The sequence below is a fragment of the Mercenaria mercenaria genome, chromosome 17 (genome assembly GCF_021730395.1).
Source record: "Mercenaria mercenaria strain notata chromosome 17, MADL_Memer_1, whole genome shotgun sequence".
NCBI lineage: Eukaryota > Metazoa > Mollusca > Bivalvia > Venerida > Veneridae > Mercenaria > Mercenaria mercenaria.
This window is the reverse complement of record NC_069377.1, coordinates 3973881-3998132: the sequence shown is the minus strand read 5'-3', so window position 1 is coordinate 3998132 and position 24252 is coordinate 3973881.

The window sequence follows — 24252 nt, the reverse complement described above, 5'->3', positions numbered from 1 at the left end:
ACAAAAGGGTTGGGCCAGAAGTTATAACAACATTATCGGTGGCCCTCCCTTGATTAAATTGGTTAATGTTTATATGGGACGCGTTCTTACAACACTTTTTGGTAATTTTGCAAATAATTCCAAATTTGCCCTTCTTTTGTGTTTCACATATGTAACAGATAGATAATTACAGCTATATAGAGTAATTGGCATGTTTCGAAGAATATTATTTGTGCTCACAAAATCGCGCAATATTTCCGCTGCACAATTTGCGTATATTTCTCGACACATATCTAGTTATCTAGAAGTATTCAACAATTTGAGAAATACGAAGCATAAAACAAAAATGCATGTGGTATGAAAGCCTTACATTGACTGTCTAGACTTGGATGAATAATTGATACAAATCAAGGTAAAAGACACAATTATGTCATTTGAATGTAAGCCAGAATATGTCTGTTTGCATTATATAATACTATTTATAGGATGTTTTAACATGGTTGAATGAAGTTATGGAACAATGTTACATTCTCTTTTAAAATAATTAACCGATTTTGAGACAGCAATTACCAGTAACTTTCCAATGTTGTTTGTAGTAAATACGGATAAAGCACAAACGAAAATAAACAGGAAAAAGCAATAATGCACTGACGGTTTGAGAAACAGGATGTACTCTCGAGATTCATGTGGTCTTGCTTTTATTATATGTTAAAAACGGGAAGTAAAACGCATGCAAACTATCAACAGAACATATAATTGTATCATTCCCTTAGTATATCCCCTAAACATACCACCATGTGATAGACTTTATGATAAAAAATCAAAATGACTCTCGTTGTTTAAAGCGATCTCTCTTGTATGTTGCATAGGGGCCGAGTGGTTACAGTCGCTGACTTCAAACCACCACACCCTGGTGGTTGCGCATTGAATGTGTAAAAATCATCCAGCTGGCTTACAGAAGGTCGTTGGCACTACCCAGGGGTCATCCGTGATGAAATAATGCATGGAGGGGTACCTTGGGTCTTCCTCCACCATCAAAAGCTAGAAAGTCGCCATATGACCTATCATTGCGTCGATGTGATGTTAAACCCAACAAAAACACAACGGTCTTTTGTATTTCAATGTTATATAGAGTTTTTATTTTACATTCTTGAAATAATACCGTGCCATGTGTTATCATTATTAGCAATTAGATACTTTTTAGATCTTGGAGCAATGAGAAATATATTAAAGTGTGTGAGAACAATATGGATCAACAGAATATTGCTGCCGCTTTATATTCCATATAATTCCCTCCAAAACACAAAATTGTTGGACGTAAAAAATGATAGGATAGAGCAAAGGACCTGTATTTCGACAGGTTAAGACAAAATCTTGGTAATAATTATTAAAATCTCTATGTGTCCTAACTTCGACATGGCATTAGAGAAAATAATTATTAGCTACTAGTGTAGATGTTACACAAGTTCAATTTCATAATGCAATACGTGACTGGCTTACGTCCACGTTGGGTCCACTTACGTAAATTCGACATCCAAGGGAGTTTAAAAAAATATGGAACACAAGGAATTAAAACACTTTTAACACCATTTTGTTACGGACCTGTCGAAATAAGGTGCCCTTGCGCTAGTAATCTTCAAAAGAGTTATGTATCTAAGTTGGAATAAAGGTAGTTCAACGTTTTTTGATTGACAGTTAACCTTCATTAACTAGTGAAAAGCGGCGTTATTAGCATGAAAGTTGTCTGTATTAATTAATCACGTTAGTACAGTAAATCATCGTGATTAACAAGTGGTATATCTGGAATGTTCTTATTATTAATGATGACAAAAAAATCTTCTAAATAAGTAAACTGCATCTTTTATTTATCTGTAGTTATATGTTGTAACTCTGCCTAATGGATAAATTAATATTCTTATATCACGAAAATAATGCTAATACATGCATACCTGAAATGTTTTGTAGGTAGCTGACTATTTCATTGCTAAAAATTATGTGAGAGTGAATTTAGTTTTTTTTATTTACTGTAACTGATGTATAAAAACACAATTTAGAGATATCAATAAGTGTGTTCATAAAGCGGTGTAGATGAAACCTTCAATGATAGTTCACAGACAGGGTTCTGAATACTTCGAAGTATCCCAAACTCGATGTTTGATAAAAAAAAAAGTACCGATTATGACTGATGTTCAAGACACAAGAACGATTTTCTGTGCAAATGCATTAACTTATTTTATTTCCAAAGCAGATGATTTTTAAATTACCGAATAGATTCACACTCATTCGACTTGACCTCGTCCGTCGCTATATATGGAAACAAAATGGTTGCTATTTTGATTAAATATTGAAATATTCATAACTTCCTTACTTCTGAGCCGATTTTAAAAATACTTTCGCTGCCTGTAATGATTTAAGAAGACATTTCAGATGGAAGTATCATAGAAACAAAGTTGCACTTCCCTTTGAAGGCTGAATATCGACAGTGGATATGATTTAGATTGCAGTTGGTTTTGTTTGTTTGTTTTGGGTTTAACGCCATTTTGCAAAAGTATTATCATATAACGGCGGGCAGTTAACCAAACCAGTGTTTCTGGATTCTGTACCAGTACAAACCTGTTCTCCGCAAGTAACTGCCAACTTCCCCACATGAATCAGAGGCTGAGGATGAACGATTTCAGACACAATGTCTTTTATCAAATCGTCACGGAGAACGTATGCTCCGCCCGGGGATCGAACTCACGGCCCTGCGATCCGTAGACCAACGCTGTCCCTACTGAGTTAAGCGGGCGGGCTCGTATTTCTATGTCAACTAACAGCATTTTTTAAAGTATCATATCAGTCTATAAAGGTTATGTTTTTAAACTGTTTTAAAGGTTTTGCTTCATAAATTTTATTGCACCTTTAAGTTTATTGTATCCGGCTGTTCGAAAAAGAAATGAAATCAACTAGCACATGTTTAAAATAAGTCTTCCAGAGAAAGAAAAGAGATTTACGGACAATATAGTTTAACGTGCTCCTAAACGTGCTCTGAAAATCTACCCTGTTTCAATGCCATATTGCGAAATTGTGATGAAAAAAAAAATAAGTTTACGAAGTTGTAACTTAAAACGGTAACCTCGAATATTAACACGGGGAAGGTATTCTATATTTATTTCCGACACTTAGACACATGTAAACCAAACAAATAGTTAAAATAGTCTAGTCCAAATTTCAATAAATGTGAGAGGTACAGGCATTTTGTTAGTATTTGGTCCCATATACATTTTTAGTATAATTTGGGTATGCTGAACTCAAAAATATATGTTGGCCATCTGACAAATGATTTTTTATAGGTCAAAATGGCGGAAAACAAAATGGCCGCCAAATTATGATATTTCTAATATAAATGGGTAATATTATTACAATTATCCAGAAATATGTGGGTTTCTTTGTTAGTATTTGGTCCCATATACATTTTTAGTATAATTTGGGTATGTTGAATTCAAAAATTTATATTGGCTAGCTGACAAATGATTTTTTATAGGTTAAAATGGCGGAAAACAAAATGGCCGCCAGATTATGATATTTCTAATAGAAATGGGTAATATTATTACAATTATCCAGAAATATGTGGGTTTCTTTATCAAAGTGATGTGTAACATAGTAACAAATGAAAGAAACAACACTCTTGTTCAAAAATAAATACTTTTTAATCCAAATGTGTGCTCTGTTCAGAGAAAAAAAAAGCTTAAAAAAAACTTTTAACTTGATTATTTTTATATTATTCAACTCAAATTGGTTATATTTGCAAAGCTATTTTTGATACAGTACACTAATTTTTTTTATGTTTTGAATCAGTTTACAGTTTAACTGTTTATCATATAATTATTTCAAAATCATATAGATTGAAATATTTGAACCTTAAGGTATGCGTTCACAGTCCCATTTCATATGTTAATTTACTGCCTCGAGTTCATACAGCTGGTAATGCTTTTATCGCATTAACATATATCTGTGCATAAAAGCCCAGTCTTTTTACATCTACATCTGGGAGTCCTACATCCAGATATACACTTGCAAGCAATGAACTCCATACAAGCTTGAGGAATCGGATCACAGGTAAGAAGAACTGGCTTAAGTGTGTCATCTGCCACCTACCATCCCATGTCAGTAGGTGCAGGCAGATCTGGATTAGGAACAGTTGCTTGGTTCCATACCAGAGCTTGATAATGAGCTCTTTTAATGTGAAATGAGCAAGCATCACTGGTTGGGGGCATGTGTTCAGGACTTGTAGACCTGCCAAACATAACATTTCGAGCACTGTCAGTACCAACAGTATCTTGGCCATACATCTTGCAAATAAAGTATTCACAGTTTTTCATTACTTCATCAGACAGTTGTCCATATCCGAGACCTTCTATCAGTTTTGCATTGCCTAAATGACCTTAAATGCAGATCTTTTAGAGATTCCACAGAAATACGATGTTGTGTCACAGCCAGTGAGTGCATGGAAGGAAAGTAAATTTCTACGTAACTCTTCAGTTATTGATAATTTATCTAACACTGTGTTGACTTGAATGTATTTTCATTTTTTTGCTGTTCCATCCATCATCCATACTGTTGTATTTATTTCCTGCAGATGGCACAGTAAGAGCAAAAATACATCAGTGTCTCTGGCAGAAACAACAACAGTGTTGAAACTTGATCGCTTACTGCAGTGAACAGCATGAAGAATAATTCTTGTGTCAGCTTCCTCATGTTTAGCCTTTAATTCATCCAAATTTAGGTCACTGACATTGCTTTCAACAATGTCTTCTTCCTGAAAGCCACCACCAACAACCAATGTCTTTTCAGTAGGGGCTTGCATGATCAGCTCCTCTGATAAAAATCTAGCCAGGTCAACTTTATTTGCAGGAAGTGCTAAAAAGTTACTCCAGACTTTTGGTAACGGTACATCCCTACTTTCAATTACTCTCCTCACTGGTTGATATGTCCTTGTGCGTTGTTTCCTGGTGTTTGATTTTATTGAGTGATGCCTATATCGGTCAAACACTACATCTATTCTTTCATACTTTTTTCCTTTGTTTAAAACTGCAGCAACAAATAAATCAGCATACTGACCAAATGTTGTTTCTCCTTCTATTTTCAGACTTTGTACTCAAGCTTGGCCATCGACAATATATGCAGACTTTCCTTGTATGTTTATTCGGTCACTCAACTCAATATCCTTGACAAGCTCATCCAGCAATATGGATTGTTTGCCCGTTTTGAGAGTTCCATTGGTTTCGGAAATGAAAACTGGAACTGGCAACAGTTCATGTATTAGTATTTCCTCCATATTAACATCTTTGCCTGCCTTATATGCTGTCACTAAACGATGTAGTGTATTTCGATCTGCTCTTAATATTTTGCCCTTTTCAACTGTTGACTTCGATGCTTTATCACTGATGTACAAAGAAGCAAATGTAGATGGATTATTCTTTTTGATTGTATCACGTAGCTGAACTTTTGATACATTATCACTGTTTTCAAACTGTAGTCTCTCTCTTACAAAACAATCAAGTTTTTCCTGGCCAAATTGCAGGGCAGACAGTAGAGACTTTTCTATGGTATCAGTTACTATGTCTTTAGTTGCTACATTCAGCAAACTTTCACCTTGCAGATGTGGATCAGCCACATTATATCTTTGTAATACATTTAGAACTGCTTCTTCAGCTTGCTGGTCCACAGCTTGCCTGCTCTTTGATTTTTCCTTATGCACAAGTATGTCTTCGTCATTGACTTTTTACATACACTTGGTAAGAAGGCTTATAGGAGACCTCAGGTTGTACGATAAAGACCATCTAGTCAAAGCTGTAGGGGTTCTTGATATACCAATTATTCCTCCACCTTTCTTCCCAGTTGAATTCAGATATTCTTGACTTTGATCAGGATCCACCTGATTGAATTTTGAGTTTGACCTCTTAACAACAAAGTTGCCATTTCTGAACTCTTGCAACACTTCTTGAGGAAGCTGATGTGCATCTGCCAGATAGACAGTTCCCCAACGTGCATAATTCGTATGATCATACCTATGAAATAAAGGGAACATGCACCGAAACACATATAGGTATAGATCCCAAAGACCATCCCTTACAGCTCGCATGAACATCAGAAGCACTGAAACCATTTCCAGGTATGCCCACCAAAACTGGTAGTTAGGATTTTGATCATTCTTAACAAAATCGTCAAGGTGGCTTCTGAAGTTGTCATTTTGCAATCCAGCTACAAGATTTTCTACGCTCCCAGAATACTTCACTTCCATTAATTTCCCATGCAAGTTAATGTCTCTTTCTTCAATGTAAGTCAGTAATTGTGGAAGAAACAATGTCCAGAGAGCCTGTGTTGTTATCTTGTGAGCCCTCATTCCTCTGTTGTAGTGCTTTTCTGCCAAGACCTGATATGTGGCTATAGGACCCAGAATATTGGATTCAACCCATATTTCATGTAAACCTGACCCTTTCATATGCTCACCTATTACTTTCAGATAGTTCATTGATATATGCAAACCACCCATTCTAGGTATAAGCTTGTCCATGTATGCAGGCACTGCCCATTTCAAGTCCATAAGCTTAAAGTAAAGAGCCTGGTCTACAGTTATAACTGTATGTGACTGCCCCAGTCTTTCTGATATATGCATACACTTCTGAACAACAGTGTTTAATGTGTCGATATCATGGGCTGGTGCTTGTATAATCGGCATGTATCCAACTTTTGTCATATTTGAGTCAGTTCTACAGATAGACTGGTTGAAAGATGACCAGGTTGGACGAGTATCTGCATTATTCCGAAATAGATGGAATGCCATATCAAGGGCTCTTGCTTGTATATAAAGCTAGCTTTAACAGATACTTTTTACTAAACCTATCACAAATATTAAAAGTTAAAATAAATGCAATTTCACCAAATATTAAAATTTAACGATGTATATGAAACAAAGCATTTCTAAAATTTTATAGGAAAAATACATATAAATTTTTCCTACCTGCAAAATATCCTGCAAAACGCAGTGATTCCATGAGGTATTCTTGACACCTCTAAAACCGTAATGACCACAAAAGAGTGTGTCCTTGTCAGAATTAATGTAGATTAATTAACAGGTAAAGCATTCCAGAGTGTTTAGATAAGGACTTTACAATAACATGATCAGACTCAGATTATTATTGTAACAGAGACCTGGATTGTTTATATTAATTAAGTTCATATTAGCCATAATCTTAATCCCTGTCACACTTAATTTTCACCAATTATTATGATGCTTAGGTATTAAAAAGTTTATTGTTCAATAAAATCTTACAAAGATTACATAATGTTATACATGTTATTCTTTTCTCTATTAAAGACAATGTTATGTTAATTTTTAAAAGTTTTAATTTCTCCATTATTTTTGTCTTAAATGATTTTTCTAAAAAAATGCATTTCATCAAAAGTATTATTTTCTTTTTGACAAAATTCCAGCAGAAGCTTTTAATCTTTTAATCTTATACTTATTCTCATTTTTTTTTCCATTCTATGAATGACGTTGAATATTTCTAAAAAATTAAAATGTCTTCAAATTCCCCTTTTTGAGCCCCTGAAGTACAAATTTTTAACTTGTAAAATAGTTTACTGATAAATATTAACTCAATTATACTAAAATATGAAACAATATTTTCAAACATATCTAAAGATAAACATTTGTATCATAAAATAATATCAATGGAAATAAAAATTGTAAAAACTGTGGTCATTTTTGCCCCTATTTTTAACCCTTTCAGAGGCATTTGCCAAATGGCCAACATATATTTTTGGATTCAGCATACCCAAAATATGTTAAAAAAGTATGTTGGACCAAATACTAACAAAATGCTCGTAACTTCTTAAATAAGCATATATCTGCAAAATCGGACTAGACTAAAAGAAGTAGAGGTCATGTTGTATATTGTGATGTGTACTTGTGAAACGTATTCGTAAAACAGTTATTTATGATAGAGAAACTAATACATGTAACACCTATTGCAATATGTGAAAAATGTTTCAGTCTGTTTATATTTTATGAATGTCGTATAATTTGTTTTGTATCTTATCAAACTTTGACTAATGCATTCAACATTTTTTCATATTTCTATAGATTTTAGTGTTTTAATCATTTTAAATCTATTTTGTTTCTACTATTGAATAGGAACAACTGATTCCTTTTTTACAGAAAAATGACTGTAGATATTTCGTGTATCATGATTTAAATACGTGAAATGTAACGTGAAATGTATTCGCAATATGTTAATTTGAATAAAAAAAATCTTAAAAAACAGGTAAATTAATTAAGCGACCAGGTGAAAAAAGTTAATTGTTTAATTTTATGATATCCCCGCCATGTGAAACCTAACATACATAATAGTAACAAAAGGCGTGATACAGAAACCCAAATAATTGCTTGTGTATATATATTATAAAGAAAGCCTAAATATCCATATATGCAAGTACTGAATGTCTTTGGAAGACAGATCAACAACAGAAATATTAAAGACCCATAGAAAAATCGAGCAATGGTTACACATTCCCGGTGAACTTTGAGATCTGCCAGACACAACTAAAAAGGAAATCGTAAGGTATATTGCATCAATGTAGGAGAAGTTAGAACTTTCATGGTATGTTCTTTACAAGCAATTTTAATAACCGGCAAGTACATATCTCATTCGTCTTACAGCCTCCAAGTGAACATTCTTCTCTGCTCTATTGCTAAATGACTGCATGTGATATGCAGACAAGAGATAACAAATTTGATAAAGATAACAAAATAACGTCATAAAGTCTTATTTTTAAACAATGTGCATATTGTTTAATATCAGCCTACTTGCTGTCATTCAGTTTGTGAAAAATTAAAATACGTCATAGATAAACGGAACCTTCATCATTCTTATTTACGAAATAGATTTTAAATATCAACAAAATTACTTTAAAGTAATTGTAATCTATTGACATTCAGTCCAATTATTATTTGTGCTGTTATGTTATAACGCACACTGGTAACGCCTACTGTGTAAGTGCGTGTCACTGAGGCTGTGTTTCTAGTGCTCTGTGCTTCCGAGAAATCGAGAAATCTATCCTTACCTATTATCTTTTATCAAGAATCAACTTTCCAGTAATGAGGAAAATTATATTATCAAATAAGATGAGATGTGTTAGTCTTAGTCCTAATCAGACAGCAACCTTTTAGATCAATAATTCATATCAAAGAGGTACCTTGATCATAGTAAACATGCTGATAAAATTGCTGAAAGGATAAAGATTTTGAAAGAGAATGCTGTGGAGCACTTCCATTATATCATATGTACGAGATGTGTGACGGAGTATATATCAGATAGACTAAGTGCAATTCTTATATTAGATAAAAAAAAAAAAACATGCATTTCGTACTGCTGAAACGTTCCAGTACGATGTTATCATGTAAGTTGTCATTGTCAATCATGTAGAAACAATGACATATAGAAACATTAAAATAAACTTATTTCTGTTTGTAATATATCGATATGATATCAGGACCTTTGTTAAAAAGCTAGGAAATTTTTCAAAAACATCCGTTTGTCTACAAGTGTTATCATTTCCATACAACTGTTGATGAATTAAATGTTGTATCTGTTTGATACTGCCTGTAAGAGGCAATAAACGGTTTTAAGAACTTCTCGGCCGTTAGCCTTCTACTTGACTCTCAATACCTAACACAAAATTATATGACCAAACACCTGATAGAAAATGTTGTAATAGTAATATTACTATAAGTGTCTTATATCAAACTTTTCGCAATGTTTTCTTTTCAGTTTTCAAGCGCAGAAGTTTGTGCTCCCCTGGTCGCGAAAACTGATAACGAAAAGAGCTAAGTTATGACATCGCTATAGAAATTTTGCTGCAAACGATAAAACCAACTGCTACACGGCTTGTGACACAATATAAATAGCTGTATTTAAAAAGGAATAGAAGAAATTCTGCAATATCTGAATTAATGTATAGGTCAAGAACATTTAGTGGGTTTCATAAAGTAATTTCTAGCAACAACTGTAGTCACATTTCAAGTTTTTAGTATCAAGCAACGATGATAAATAGTGAATTTTGTAAGAAGGTTCTTTGGAGGCATCAAAAATAATAGCAGACTCCGTTTGACTGAGTGACTGAGTCTGCTCATAGGACGTGATGACAAATTCAAGGCCCCTTATCCCCCACCTCCCTCCCCACCCCCACCCCCTAACTACCACCGGCTTAAGCGGAACTCTATCAGCCATAAACAATGAGTAGACTCCTTGATTCTTAAAAAATAGAAAATATAACAACACTGAAAGCCATAAATTAAAAAAAGAAATAAAACACAGCAGGCGTGCACATAGAATGCATTTTGTAAGATGATTTATTATAAAACTTGACTGATATTTAGAGAAAAACATGTAAGAAGCGTGTTTGGATAATCTGTCAGATGTCTGCTTTTATATTCTCAAAAAGCTCAGATCGCTGTTGAACAAAAAAAAAACAGTAGTGTTACATTAAGTAGCGACGATAGGTGCAAGTATAATTTTAATAAAACATAAAAGAAAAACTCTTAGGAGTGATGTAAGTGATCATTTAACTGAAGTAGAAAGATTATCTGACGTAACTTTAACGTCATCTCACTATGGCATCCTTTGTATCGAATGGCTGTTCACGACAGAATTGTCTGTATCTAAATTACAAGTAAGTTTTTCATTATCAAAATAGGGTTGTTTTGTCATGAACAGTTATTAAGGTAGTTCTTTAGGTCTGAAACATCGTAATTGATAATGTTACGTCATTTATTCGTAAAAAGGAAACAGAACACAACTGGCATACGGAAGTGTGAAGCAAACCATAAATAAATGGCAACATTTGTATTAACTGTAAATACTGTAAATGTATTTCGTGAAAAAGAAAATCGAATTAACATCATAAAATCAGCCTGAAATTAGCGTGTCTCTTTAATCTTAGGCAAATATCTAAACAATAAGAACAGAGGTCTTTTAATTTTATTTAACCAAGTTGAAGAAAATATGTCAATTTACAACTTTTTGAAGTCGCATTGAAATCAACATAACTGTGATTTTTCTGTACGTAAGGTTGTCTTTTCCCACCGACTCCAATTATGAAAATTTGTTTGTAGTACATATTTTTCAAATCAGTCTAACAAAAAAAATCCAACATTTATATAAATATATTAACATTTTTATTCGTGAATATTTAGTATATCCTAATATTTTTAAAAATGTAGAGTGCGCATGCGCGAAAATTGTCTCCCGTTGCTAAGGAAATACCTCTCTATAAAAAGGTCTATAGCGGTAAAATAATATTTAACTTAAATACACTCTCCACGCCGAATATGACATTATATCAATTTAACAGATTATTGCTTCTGTTCAGGCTTACATGCAAAGTAAAATATACTTCTAATAAAATTGCGCTATAATTGCTAGATACCATAAAATAATTCGCTATCTGATGTAACTTTTTCAGAGGATTGTAAAAATAAAATCGAATTTACATCATAAAATCAGCTTAAAATTAGCGATTCTCTATAACCTCTGAAAATATCTAAACAATAAGAACTCTGGTCTTTTTATTTTATTTAACCAAAACAAAGACAATATGTCAAGCTACAACTGGTTGAAGTTGCATTGAAATCAACATAATTGTGATTTTTCTGTACGGAAAGATGTCTTTTCCCACAGACTCTAATTATGAAAATTTGTTTATGGTAAATATTTCTAAAATCAGTCTAGCAAAAATCAAACTTCTATATTAACATTTCCATTCGCGAAGATATTCGTAGTATATCCTAATGTTTTAAAAAAAAGTCCAGCTAAATCTGATTCTACGTCGAAGAAAAAAGAATGAGCATGCAGAACACCTTAAATAAAACATTTAAAACGGTTTATTCGTTTAACATCAGTTTATTTTCCGGTGCCACATTAAGGATAAATCTTACAGAGTCTGGTTATGAAAATATCACTCAAATAAGTTTATTATCTTACTTATAGCACAATAAACAGTTATGCGCAATATCTTAACGGATGCATAAACCTGCAGCGTAATAACTACATGTTTTTGCACGTTCTGTCTGCTTATTGTCTAGGGTTCGGAAAATTTCTGCAAAAAGGTAAAGCTCATACAGCGTCTGTATGGCATATGCACAGTATGCAAGAAGAGATTTGTCTTCTTTACTTTGATGGAAAATGTAAAACATCATTAAGTGTATTGTTTAAAGTGTTAAACTTTCATTGGTATCATCAAAGTTGTACTTTCTGACAGCATCCAAGAACATTTAATGCTGTCAGATGAATTTTGCGTTTCGTGTAATTTCATAAAATCCAGCTGTATAATATGATTTTCACTCAAAATTAAAATGAGCCGTGCCATGAGAAAACCAACATAGTGGGTATGCGACCAGCATGGATCCAGACCAACCTGCGCATCCGCGCAGTCTGGTCAGGATCCATGCTGTTTGCTAACAGTTTCTCCAATTCCAATAGGCTTTAAAAGCGAACAGCATGGAGCCTGACCAGACTGTGCGGATGCGCAGGCTGGTATGGATCCATGATGGTCGCATACCCACTATGTTGGTTTTCTCATGGCACGGCTCAAATGTTAACCGTAATTAATGATCGTTGCTTTTTAAACAGTGAACATTGAGCACTTTATTGGCGCGTAATGGTTAACTGCAAGAACTATTTTTCATATCTTCCTCCTTGCATCGCGCTTTGAAAATCACATAGTCGTCTCGATTCAGATTTGATCTTTACCATCAGAAAAACAAGTTTTAGCTAAAATTTATTTTTATTTTTTTTTTTTTTTTTTTTTTTTTTTTTGAAATGTTGATAGTTTTATTTTTCGAATGGTGCCATTTTATTCATGTTTCTTTTTTTGTGTGTAAATGACGTCAAATCGTGCGCGCTGTCTTTCTGAAAGAGCCATTCTTACATTCTTGAAATTATTATACCAGTTTTGTTCGTTCGAAAATTATCTGTTTTTCCTTTCTAAACAAAACATGCATTGACTGTAAATACTGGTGCATAAACGTTCTCAAAAAGCAATTGCTTCTTAGATGTTCTAAACGAGAATTTGATAATATAATGAGACTTACAGCCGGTTTTGTAATTCTTTGCTACTACATCTAATAAAAGCAGGAAATATGTAGATTGATCATTTATCCTTGCACGATCTAAATATCATCATATTTTCTGTGATTCCATTCCAGTTTGTGAAAGCATGAAAATGACGGCTCTTCTTACACCTGTTTTGCCATACGAAAAGCATGGTATGCAAATGGAAAATGTCATATTTGTTTTGAAAGTAAAGAGCATATTGTATTATTAGTCTTTTGGTGTGGTGGCAACAAAGTCCTGTGATTTGTATGTTTCAAGGCTTGATAAAATATTTTCAGTTCAAATAATACTCAGGTATACTGAAGTTGCTTACCTAGACTACTGAGAGGGTACATAATAAAATATAACACCTGCATTTAACAACATAGAAAATAAAAAATAACAAATATTAATAAAAGTTATAATTTTGCTTTGTAAAATGTCAAACACGTTTCCCTACATTCTAACCATTTACATAATAAAAAAATGATATTTTAATTGATTTCTTCTGCCTTGATGTCATTAAATATGAATAATCGGCACCAGATGTAAATAATAGTTATTATAGGGAAGCTGAATGACCTTAAGATCATCAGAAACTTGGGCACAATAGTGTAACATTTCTAAAAAATGTATTGATGACATTACTAGTATATTTGAATTTATTTGAATGCTTCTATTTCTGTATTTGATTTTTTTATTCATGACTTTTTAAAAAATAGTAAAAGTACAGCGTCTCCTATAATTTGGTGTGTTTTATAATCTAATGTTAAATGACCATGGTTATCTTTACGAATTTCAAGCAAAATATTCTACCATATTCATTATAATGGTGTTTTCAATAACCTTCTCGCTGCCGTTATCTTCATTTAACACGTCGCCAAAACCAACATGACAAGCTTTATCGTTTCCAGCTGTTAGAACTATTTTTTGTAACTATTAACTAACGTAGGGAATGTGTTTTATAACAAAGCATTCTGAATCGACCAACATATCTAAAATTAAAAGTATGCTCCTAAGTTTTATCGTATTTTTTGAAACGGTCAGTAACCTATATAAAGGAAATTGGGGTTTTTAACGCGTTTAGTGCATGCCAACCTCGCACTTACCCTATTTTAACAAGTTAGACAAGACAATGTAAATAAATTCATTCCCCGCTGAGAAAGGCTCTAACATAAGTGAAAAATACAAGATCATATCAAGTAAAACATAAAACTATGGTAAATCTAAGGTATAATTACACCAATGTACTCAGCAACTTGTCTGAAGTCAGAGCACCAAGAGCCTAATTTTTAAAACAACAAACGAAAAGGTAGAGGTATATAATAAAAGAGTCATCATAACAGTACCTTGATCTCGGATTTTGCATTTGGCTCTCGTGGAATTTGCAAGGTCGGATCACACTCGGCGCTTACGCGCCTCGTGAGATCCGATCTGGCAAAATTCAACTCGAGCCGATACAGCATCCAAGATCGGGCTGCTGTTATAATACCCCTATTATAAACCTTTCGTCTCTGTCAGTGAGGCATTCTGGAAGATTGTGTTATTGTATAGCTTGTCATGGCTAATTACATTGACGGAACATAATTAACCAACTTTTTCATTGATTTTTGTCACTCACTGTTCAACGTAATTATAAGTTTAAACTCCCAATGTTGGCATATTACACGAAATATTTTGTGCTTTAAAGACTACATAAAACACCTTCAATTAATCTTTTAATGTTGCAACAAAATTCTCAAAAACAGGTCATCCTTAAATTTAAACATAATGAGAATTATGGCTTTTACAATTCTTTGCTGTTAAAATTATTATTTTTTTTTACCAACCGAACGGAATATAAGAAGACATGCATATTAATAGATCGTGCAATTGCTTACATCATTCTATAAAAGCGACAGCAGAGTTCAATAAAAGCATTGCAAAAAAAGCCGCTGTAATTAAAATCTCATTAATAGCAATGATTAAGCATGAAGAATTTTGTGCATCATTAAAAGTTAATAATTTTGAGTATTTCTGTCTGCATATAAAGACATTGTAATGTGCTTACATTAGTGGTAAACATCTATATTGAATATCACTTTTTTTTGATACCACGTCAGGTATCTCATGCATATGGCAGGAGGTCAATTCCTTGTACCATTTTACTTTTTCCTACTTCGTAATTAGGAATGTGACCTTGCGGGGTTACTTTTTGTAGCTGCCACATGGAATTTTTTTAAGATGTGGAGAAGGAATGTGATTCATGAGTACTGTTTTAGATCAGTAGTGTATGCACGAGTGATAACACGTCTATTGATATTTGTATTATCTGTCAGGAATCTCGTGCATACTTCTTTCTGTCAGTGTCCTAAAATAAATATCTGCAAGACTTATGACGATTATATAATAATGATTCTGATTCAGATTCAGAGAAAATATATATTTCTATTTCACGACAAATAAAACGCAAGTTGTATTTAGAATTAAATACACCAATTATAAGATATATTATCGCACTGAAATTAAAGTTAAAATGATTAAATAAATTATTATACGATAGTTTCATATTTAAACATTTTATAACCTTGATAAAAAGGTAATCTCAATGAATATAACTTATTTTGTTCGTAAAAGGCAGGGACATAAATAGATATGTAATACATTATTCCTGTAAAAGGTCAAATGGTAACTATTTTATCTTTTGATGATGGAGGAAGAGTCCAGATGCCCCTTTTGGCATTGTTTCAGGTGTACGTTTGCACCTCGGTACAAGCTTCCTCACATAAAGATTTCTGAACCCAATGCAAGGTCTTAAACCAACATCCTTCAGGGCAAGTGATTCGAAGTCAGCGACCTTAACTACTCGGCCTGGAGGTCCCCCTTTATTACTGAAAGTATAGATGATATTAAAAGTTATTTATTTGTGATTTTATATTTGAAAATTAAATCTTACCATTTTTTTTAAATTTCTATTTGAATATGTATGTCAAACAGTGCGAGTTACAAAAATCTGAATGAGTCGATATGTAGTGGCAAAGAAAGCAAGCATTTACACGTATAGAAATAACAATAAAAATGCTACTTTATAAAGAGGTATCTGCTACATTCTCTTACACATGTCAAGACATTCTTAATTGTCCAATACAGTTTATTGTTTCTGAAAATAATTTTTAGGTGTAATTTTATTACCGTGAAATGACAGGCACGTGTTAAAAAATACAAACAATTTTTGACAATGACGGCAAAGTACACGAAATTATTGGATATTGTCTGCATCAGTGTTATTGAAACTGGCAATTTCTACACATTGATTTCTTCTTTAAGGTAATTCTGCACATTCCATGAATCTAAAATGACGGCATAATTTCATTTGTCCGGAAAACACACAATAATGCCTCGTAGCCGTTATACGTTTTCCATAAATGTTGTTGGAAATCTTATATATCCCATGTATCAAGTATTAACCAGACAGTGCTACTGTATTCCTTGAGGTTAATTTTGACAATAGATAATTTTTGTAACTTCAAAATAATAGCACAGAAAAAGCAGAATTTTAAGGACTCCTGATGATATTTGGCGAACAGTGAAGAATTAAGCACACTAACATTTACGTTTTATTTTGCAATATGATTGTAAAGATTGAGAAAAGGTAAACTTATAGCTAAGAAAAAAAATCATAAAAATCTACATTGTAAGACTTTTTCTGTACTCGAAAAAACCCAATCAAAAGTGCGTTTTCATGATAAAAGCCCAAAGTGAAAATTAAGCGGATAACCAATATATTCAAATCAGTCTAACACAATATCAGGGACATGACCCTATCCTTTTTGTTATGACCCTGTTCTTTTAATAAAGCTAAATTTCCTTTACAATGATGCTTTGGAGAAATATGGATATTAATAAAATTCTACTTTGTAGACTAAAATTTGTTACAAACGTGAAGAACTACCTTAAGTCAGCTTAGCAATCACATACGTCAACATCTATATTTGATAACAGACGTATAACAAAACACAAACGACAGTAAACATGTCTGCATACCACTTTGAAAACATAAAGATGTCACAACCAGCAAATGCACAAAATAAGTCATGCTAATTTCACTTCAAATGATTATAATATATCCTTTTTTTTGCATTTCAGGTACGTTTTGTGCGTCACAGCAGTTGAAAATTGAACGGAATAGTATAAATTAGAACGAAAAATAAACTGTACAAGAATAAATCATCATTGTCGTCATCCATCATCAGTCAATTAATCGAAGCAATTTTGATTAACATTTATAATAAACCTTTGATGAACCAGTTAGATAAGGACAGATCAGGAGACTCACGTTGGCCTTAATTCTCAGCTTATAGTCTCTTGACTAAAGAATATTTATCAATTGTTTTGTGTTATATGCACGAAGTATGTGATAATGAATCTATAAGTAAGCTTGTTACCATCCGTGCAAATCATATCTCAGGTAGCAGTACTCTTTCTCCACCAACGAAGCATTCAAGCACGGTATTATCGTGTTAGCTGTCATTGTTAATCAATATGATGATAAACACGAAAACTACGTTCGTATTCATGCGACCTACATGCTTGATACCAACCTGCTTTATAGTTCAAACATCTTTTTTATCCAATGACATGCCAAGAATTTTCAAAAATGATAAACAAGATTTAGGATGATTCCTCTCATTATTTTAATGAAAATATATTATAATTCTTTGAACCAGTTAAATATGGACAGATCAGGAGAGTCACGTTGGCCTTAATGAATAATTATATATCAATTGCTTTTGTGTTATATGCACGACAGATATGTGATAATGAATCTATAAGTAAGCTTGTTTCCATCCGTGCAAATCATTTCTCAGATAGTAGTACTCTTTCTCCACCAACGAAGCATTCAAGCACGGTATTATTGTGTTAGCTGTCATTGTTAATCAATACGATGATAAACAGGAAAACTACGTTCGTCTTCATGCGATCTACATGCTTGATACCAACCTGCTGTAGCGTTCACATAATATGAATAGAGATCTACATTTTAAAATTCATTTAGATTTCTAAATCTGACGTCTGCAAACTTGTAGTTGTACATACTAGTATTTATATCTTCAAAGAAATTCCATCCAAAAAGGTATTCAACAAGACTTCTTATATGTAGAAAAAAACATAGCTATTTTAAACCGTTAACATTTGCAGATGGACAGTCGTTCGAAAAAGGTAAGGTGTTAAAGGGACTAACCCACGCATTTTTCCACTGAAAGTAACTAGTGGTACAAACTTATTGCCATAAGATTTTTGCAAGATATTCTTATAAATAGCAGAAGGATGCAAACCATTGCAACGCTTTTGAAATAATGCAGAAAACTTAATTCTTCCTGCATTTTTACCAATATCTAGCATTATTTTTACGCATCATTTTTCAGTGTCGTATATACATTCTATGCCAAACTTGGTGGAAATGAACATGTTGAAAAATTTCACCAAAGCTGTGGGCGGGTATCTTAAACAGGTTTGCTTCATCAGTGTTAGCAGTGCAAGCTTGTTGATACTCTGTTGTTTAACAACCCTTGTAACAACACGTACAATATCTCAAATAGCACCTTGTGTGTTTGTGCATCTACGTTCATTTGTAGTCTTCATCAGTTACCCATATGGGTGCCAAATGAATGTAAATGATTCTAGTTGCAAGGCAGTGCAGGATCAAGACGCTGTTCCAATTCCAGAACCTTTCCTGGTTCTTTCTGTAGCGTGACAGGAACTAATTACTTTAACTACTAAGCCCTATATCTAAGCAAAAAATGTCAGATAAGGCAAATTGCTTTTCTAATAAGACTCTAACTATGTACAGAACAGCATTGTCTGATTTACGTAAGTATAACATAGGCACAGAAAAATGAGTTCTGAATTTGACATTTACGAACGATAGATTTTTATTGAATAAGTTTGCTGTTATTCAGGTCTTGAAAGCCTCATGACATTCACGGAGTTTCTAATTTTAAAAGTCTGCTAAATAAGTTCGTAAATCTACACTCTGGTAGCCTGTGTTCCTTTTTAAACATTAACCTTTAAAACTATATAGGTAAACGTAGACGTGTACATACTCACTTTACACCATAATTCGTTATAATCTAGAACTTCTCAGAACACTGAAATTTCATATCATGCGTCTAGTAATTAAATATTTCGACATTCTAGAGTGAAAATATACTTTTTTCCCGTAAGTGTGTGTGTGTGTTCGGGTTTAACGTCTTTTTCAACAATTTTTCAGTCATATAAACGACGGTTTTTCCCGCAAAGTTAAATTCGTAGTGGACGTTACGGCTTAGGTAAAGCAAGTTGTCAACCAACAGTTTCGTATAAATACGGGAGATTTTGATTATCAAATACTTTTCATGTCGTGTTATTTTCATGACTATCATTTTAACTGCTTTACAAATGCTTTTGGTGCATTCAATAGAATGAACTCAGCAGCTTGATACACCTGGTCGAGTATCTAAATTTTCTTAGGGGGTAAAACAGACTTAATGATAACAAGTTCCATCTGCATTTTAAACAAACTATGTGATGAGGAAATGATTTTGCGGTGTACTTTTACATTTCAATCTAGATTGTCTAAACTTTAAGATTCTACGTTAAACAGATTAAAAATCAGTGCAAACATTTGCAAACACGATAAACAAAAGTTTTTTCGTAAAGTTTCATATTTTCAGAGTTGTTATTTTCAATATGTTTTTCTTCCCTTTGAAGATATCTAAGACGTTAGATTGATTGGGCAGTGTTGAAAGTTTGTTTACTAGCGAGTATCTGTGCTTTTTCACAGTTCATCTGGAAGGAAATCTATTCAAAACACAACCATGGTTACGAGCAGAAACTTTGATGGCATGTGGAAATTGAAAGAATGGTAAATGAGCATTAGGAAGGATGAAAAATACAATCTACACCCACTAATTTATGTTTTGTTGGTGTTTTTATTTTACATTAGAATTCTTTGACTGTGATCCAAACACAAGCTTTCGCTAAATACGATATTACATAGCTTTGAAATTTAACTATTTTTTGACAAAGATCACATTTGAACATAGATGCGATATGGACTACTGTTTTTCATCCACAAATATTAACATCAGCCTTCTATAGCAAAAGCCGCCAAGCATAGCTCTGATATATCGAGATGTTTCACGTTTAGGAAAACGAATATTATTATTGTTGCTGTTGTTGTTGTTGTTTTTATTGTTCTATTTCCAGTGAATACCCATTTATACAGTCGGTTTCTTTCAGTATTTCTGTTCGGAACCTACACGTATAAGATATACCTTTAAACCTTTGCATGCTACAGAATGTTAAAGAATGGTTTGTTTATTAGTATTCTTTGTTAGCATTTTCGTTATCAAATTTGATTTAATTATTCAGTAAGTGATGTCATATGCCATGAACATCAAATCATTTTTAAGATTATCTGGAATGCATTTTCTTAATTAAATCATTATCATTCGTGAAAGTTTAGATGAAAAGGAGTGTTAAACATTCTGCGATGAAATGGGGTCGAATCAAGACTGGAGTATCAATACTTTTAATTTTTTTACGTTTAATTTCGTCCGGTTAACCAGGTTTAAAAAAACAAAATTGCGTCCACTTAACAGCGCCGCGTGTGTACAAGTAATATGAAATGGTGGGTCAAGTGGTAACACTGCCTAACTAAGAGATTTATTCAGTTTTAGCCTCCGCTGCTCCAACTAAACTACCCGTTGCATGGTGGCACGCCGAGGAACCAGGGAAACTTCTGGAATTTGACAGTCTTCTGTACCTTGCTCTATATCCTCCCACTAAGATTATTAGCCGTCTTCTGGAGGAGTTGTCAATATGGATTTTTTCCGGTCATAGGCGCTATAAATAAGCTTACAGACAAACAATTAATGTGACACATAATTTGGTCATAATTTTGTCAAATTGAAATGTTTACAATCAGAACTATTTTCATGCCCATCGAACACATGAATTTTTTTACTATTACAACAATCAATTATGTGAGGATTCACGTAAAGATCAAAGTGTTGAATATTCATTTCATTACAATAATATATATTCAGTATTCGGAATCATTTTCTGAGAAAAAAATGTCTGTTACGCTAATGATACAATTCTGAATTTCGAAAAGTTTTGACGGCTGGAAAGACGTTAAAAACGTCTTCATCTTCATATTCTTTAGTTACTCGCAGTGAATGATGCATTTTAACAATTAAAATGTTTGTCTTTCACTCCTATGATTTATTTGTTAATTTGTTTGTTAAATTAATCTAAGGTAGCAAGGTACACTTAGATGCGAAAATTTTGGGCACGGACGGTATTACATGTAGTGAGTCGCAATATTGCACTTCCCCTATGAGCAAAATTTGGGTGGCTATTTTATAAATTGCGTGCATGTTTTGTGCTTTTAATTAATGGCAAGATCAGGATTCTCATACAAGAATAAAGAAAGTTATCAAAGCGAAAGGTTTACATCATCCATGAAAAATAGCGTGCCAGAATCATCAATTTTGCACCTTTTGAACAGTCTACAATGATCCCGCTGCAAGAACACTGTCCAATTTTATTTCATTTCTTAATTTAATAGTCCTTACTGAACGTCAGGACATAAACGGAATGGGGGCCCATCCAGCTCGTTTTTTTCGGAAAATAACGAAAATGTTCCTGAGTATCAATCAACAAGCACAGAACCCTTCCGTGAATTGAATTTTTCCGCGAAATGGTGTCTCATTGATCATACAAAGCTACCAGCAGTTAGTTTTCCAACTGACATCAGAATTTTACATAAGGTGGCAGGGGAGCGGTTTCGTAGTTTGGCCCCGGTCGATTTTCTGTATAAACAGGACAGGGTAGATATAAAGGCATATCTATCTTACTGGTTATTTATCATTATTAATTCTAAAATATATTTGGGGAATGAGGAACGGTTAATGATTCTACATGACGGATGTTTTAAAATTCCTAGCTCCGTACTTCCGGTTGAGGCTAAAACATAAACATCAGAACAAAAAGTCGGCCAGACGCTCCGCTGTCATCCATCCACTTTTTTTCAAGTGAAAATTAGGGAAATAAAGTGGTGGTTGGGAGACACATTCCACACCACCTGGGTATGCATCTATGTTCGCACTATACATATATGCTACGAAATTGGATTTAAAAATACAAAATGGATGAATGGCAGAGTTCAAAGTGAGGCCCGGTTAGGCTAACTTTGGTCTATAAAATTTGGGTGATTTGGCCAATTTTCACTACATCTGGCATGGAAAGCGACAGGTGCATAGGACCGGAGAGTCGTCTTTATATAGTCTATAGTATCTGCAATAGTCCATAGTAGTTTCAAAGAAAAATAAGCAAAAACGAGATTTCTATGGATATTTCAACACTGGTACCCACACGTCAATGTGGAATTCGCGAATCTGCACTCCCCTGCCACCTTAATGTATCTGCTGTATAAATTTTCTAAAGAATTAATAATCATTATCTCTCACCTTAATTTACAGACATCCAAAATCACGATGTTCTCTTTATAACAAATACTGAGGGGGGCCAAAATTCGAAAATGTACCCTGCTACCTAATGTATAAAATTCAAATCTAGCCAGTGACATTTTAGGATCGAGGGGAGGTAGTAAAAGTGACTTTGTGTAAAACTTTTTGTATTCGTTACCTCCCCTTAACCATTAACGGATTACAGCTTATTACAAAATAGGTCATATTTGATGTAAAGTTAAGATTTCTATGACTCAATAATAATATGAAATATCTTTTATTTTATTTTGAGAGTAAAATAACGTATAGTTAAGTTATGGAGATCAGACTTAATATCTGAATACACAAGGGAAGCCGTCACTTATGTTTCTTATTTGTGAAATTATGACGATTTTCGAAATTATCAAACTCGTCCCTTTCCTCATGACAACTCTCAAGAAAATATTAAAGTATCCTGTTCCAGTAAATGAATTATCTCATGCCAATTTTGAATGGCTTTACTACAAAATCAGTTTTCTTGTGTTCGCTGTGTTATCTTAATTCTAAATGTACATGTGACAGGTACATGTGTGCTACGAAAGTAACTCAGTACGATATATCTTAAAAAAACATGTTTTTTGTTGGATTGAAAGTCAAATATAGTACCTAACGACAAAAGTGGCGATTGTTCCTGCTTTTGGTGTTCGACAAATGTAACAGGAGCCCTTCCTGGCATTATTTAAGACATGAGCGGCACCTGAGAAGAATCACAAACCGTCCATAAGTCAGCTTGAGGGAATACTCGTAGTATTGATGAAACCGTACGTAACTGAGAGATAAGTAATGACGTTTTATGAAATTTCAGCTCCTAAACTTTTCCGTGTTCTGGATATCGAGAAAATTGTGAAGACATGGGCGCGGAAAAGTTTTCTCAAAACACAAGGCAAAATTTCCAGAAATTCAAATTTGACGACGTTAAAATGGACGTCAACTGGTCATGTGTCAAATTCAACCCGACACCTCCAGGATACTTGAACACAAGTATGGTTAATCAACCGAATTCCAAAGAAGTATTTACTTCAATCTTTGAAAACAATGCCAGTTATGAACACTACGTAACGAACGACGCTTGTCAACGACATCGATTAAAAGCTTTTAGAAAGAACCAAAATAATATAATTTTATCTCAAACAATGATTTGCTTTTGAATTATTGTCGTTCAGTATTATTTTATAACTCAGGCTGTGCCGTCGTGATATAATTCCTTCTCATCTAAGACGAAGACTTTATTCGATGACAAATTACTTTTGGGATATGATAATTTCTTATATTGGGTCGTTTAGAATGTTTCGTATATTTGATAATGTACTTTTTTTGACCGGTCGCTACTCTATCTCCCTTTTTTTAGACACCCTATCCTAAACGAAGCGGTCTGAACACTCTACAAAGCTCCAGTTCTCATGTATCACACATTAAATAACATAGCCTATAAAGATTTTGTTTTTCTTTCTTGCGAAAGTAGAGGTGTTGTTTTAAGGACGTATGCTAGAATTAGGTGCGAAAATTTTCCCAATAACAGAATTTCTTCAAACTTTGGATATTGAATGACAATCATCTAAGAAACAAAAAAATGCAATAAAAATCATAGGTCACCGGATTCGAAA